The sequence below is a fragment of the Lathyrus oleraceus genome, chromosome 2, assembly GCF_024323335.1.
Source record: "Lathyrus oleraceus cultivar Zhongwan6 chromosome 2, CAAS_Psat_ZW6_1.0, whole genome shotgun sequence".
NCBI lineage: Eukaryota > Viridiplantae > Streptophyta > Magnoliopsida > Fabales > Fabaceae > Lathyrus > Lathyrus oleraceus.
The window spans coordinates 90,254,539-90,257,718 of record NC_066580.1 but is presented as its reverse complement, the minus strand read 5'-3'; the positions used below and the strand labels follow the sequence as shown (position 1 = coordinate 90,257,718).

At 38.9% G+C, this 3,180-nt stretch overlaps 1 non-coding gene across 1 annotated transcript; it reads right to left on the bottom strand.

The window, feature by feature from the left end:
- Window positions 1-1,497: 1,497 nt before the first annotated feature.
- Window positions 1,498-1,604, bottom strand: LOC127124463 (small nucleolar RNA R71). The gene has a single exon (XR_007803951.1). It is a non-coding gene; the product is annotated as a small nucleolar RNA R71 (small nucleolar RNA).
- Between the last annotated feature and the right edge of the window lie 1,576 nt (window positions 1,605-3,180).

The window sequence follows — 3,180 nt, the reverse complement described above, 5'->3', positions numbered from 1 at the left end:
TTAATCCAATTTCTAGGTTTTTATTCAATTATTATTGTTATTGCTTTATTATTTTTATAATCATGTTTTCTTTATTGGTAATCTGTTTATGTTCGTCTGTGTTTGTGTTATTTAACATGTCTGGCTAAACTATCGGTATCAGTATGTAAACAATTTAATTAGACGGGATTTAATAATAATCGGTGTAAAACTTTTTTTCTCAAACAATCTTTTTGGCAGTGGTTTTTAATTTAAATTTAATTAACTTTGTCACGAGAGTGAGAAGCTATTTAATAAGGTTTTGCCACGAGAGTGGGAAATTAACTAAGGTGAGAACCGACAATCGCGAGAGCGTGATGGTCGAACTAGAGAGTAGAAACTAGACATTGATTTTAAAAACAGCGAGAGCACTTTAAAAGCAATTAGAACTTATTTATTTTCAAAAAACATTTTTAACTTCAAATGGGACAGCGAGAGCGTACACTCTGACTTAAAAGTATAGTCCGAGTCAACAATCACGAGAGTGTGAGATAAAGCCTTTTAAATGAGTATTTTCTACTAAAAGATATTTGGTAATTAAAATATACACCGATGACTTATTGAATCCCTGACGATTAATGCGTTGCATACTAATATCCTTTGATTAATATTTTCTTAAAAACTTAACTTCCTATAGATTTAATTTTTGTTCAACCAAACCTCTAAAAAATCATCTCCTTAGCTAAACATAGTAACATCGATAGTATTAGTTTGACCATCGGTCCCTGTGGGTTCGATATCTTTTAAAACTAAAACGACTAGATTGTGCACTTGCAGTCAAGTACCCGATAAACTATAATCTATATACAGCCACGAGACGTATCAAGTTTTTGGCGCCGTTGCCGGAGACCTGATTTAGTCAAATAGTGCGATTCTTTCATTGCGCAGTATAGACTAAGGTAAAAACTAATTTCCTTTCCTTTATTTCCCGGTTGTATGCCAAGTACTCGCTCACAAGGCAAAAACTTAGCACCACCAATCGCAGAATTAGAGCGTTTCTTATATTTAAGACGCCGAATACTAGAGTACCCATGAAGGTACAATATTCCTGATATCTTCTTTCCTACTACTGAACCTGTTGAAAAACCAACCATGGCTACAGTGGAACCACAAAATCGTCCTCTTAAGTTCTACGCTACCCTGTCCCAACAAGAACCTCACAACAATATTGCTTCCCCTGCTATCAATCGAAACGATTTTGAGTTGAAACCCTCATTATTATCAGCTTTCCAGCAACATCAATTTGCTGGAAATCCTACGGACGACCCTAATGAACATTTGACCAAGTTTGTGCAGTACGCAGACACTGTGAAGGCGAATGGTGTATCTCAAGATGCGATAAGACTACGCCTTTTTCCTTTCTCTCTAAGAGACAGAGCTTAGGCTTGGTTGCAATCCTTGCTATCCAACTCATTCACTACATGGGAAGAACTGAAGAACGTTTTCTTACCCCGATATTTTCCGCCAAGCAAAACTGCTATGCTGAGAGCTCAAATCAACGAATTTCGACAAAAAGATATAGAATCTCTCTACGACGTGTGGGAGAGATACAAAGATATGATGAGGATATGTCCACATCACGGTCTCGAAGACTAGGTGATCATTCACACATTTTACAATGGGCTTCTGTATAACACAAGACTGATAGTAGACGCTGCCGCGGGCGGTGCACTTATGGACAAGCCATACAATGAAGCCTATCAACTCATTGAAAATATGGCCCAAAACCATTGCCAATGGGGAGGTGAAATAACTCCAGTAGAAAAGTCCCAAACAAAAAGTGGAATGTACGAAATCAGTAGCCTTGACCATGTCCATGCAAAGGTAGAGGCCCTTGTTCAAAAGTTAGACAACTTGACCATACCACCCGCAGCCACCGTGGCTGCCGTGACTCCAAACTGTAAGTTATGTGGAACTCCTGGACACACTGCACCAGAATGTCAGATATTAGCAGGAGTCTCCACTGATCAAGTGAATTACGCACAAGGAAATCCTTATTCGAATACCTACAATCCAGGTTGGAAAAATCATCCTAACTTTTCGTATAAGAACAACAACGCCCTGTATGCACCTGGCCAAGCACCCGCTGTTCCGCCTGGATATCAAAAGCTAGCTAATAATGCTCCTAACATACCTAGGAAGTCCAACCTTGAACTAATGATGGAAAGCTTCATAGCTACCCAAGCTCAAACAAACAAAGACTTCTTGAACCAAAACATACATACTAACGAGCAACTTAAACAATTAGCGAGCAAAGTAGACGCCTTAGCCACCCATAACAAAATGCTTGAAACACAGATTTCACAAGTGGCTAAACAACAAGCATATACTGCTGCTCCCGTTGGCACATTTCCTGGACAGCCACAACCTAATCCAAAAGGACATGAAAATGCCGTTATATTGAGAAGTGGAAAAGAACTAGACGGACCCGTAGATCCAAGACTCCAAAATCCTATCATGTACCAAAACCCTGACAAAACAACAACTGAGAAGGTAAGTGAACCAAAGGAGAAGGAAGATAACAACCAAGAGGCCTAAGATAAAGAAAAATCTTATGTGCCTCCACCACCTTATAAACCACCCATTCCGTATCCTCAAAGACTCGCAAATTCTAAAACTGCAGGGCAATTTAGGAAATTTGTTGAACTTCTGAAGCAATTGAATATTACAATTCCCTTTACAGAAGCCATCACACAAATTCCCTCATATGCCAAGTTTCTTAAAGAGATCCTATCCAATAAGAAAAAGATCGAGGATAACGAAATAGTTACACTTACTGCTGAGTGTAGCGCAATAATCCAAAATAACATGCCTCCCAAACTAAAAGACCCAGGTAGTTTCTCCATATCCTATGTCATTGGAAAGTTCGTCATAGACAAAGCTCTATGCGACTTAGGAGCCAACATTAGTGTAATGCCCTTAACCATCTATAAAAGGCTCAACATGGGAGAACTAAGACCAACGAAGATATCTGTTCAACTAGCTGGCCACTCAATCAAATATCTTTTTGGTATACTAGAGAATGTCCCAATACCTGTAGGACAATTCTACATTCCTACAGACTTCATAATCATGGACATCAAAGAAGATGCCAATACACCTATTATATTAGGAAGGCCATTCTTAGCTACCTCCGGAGCCATAATAGACGTGAAAAGAGGT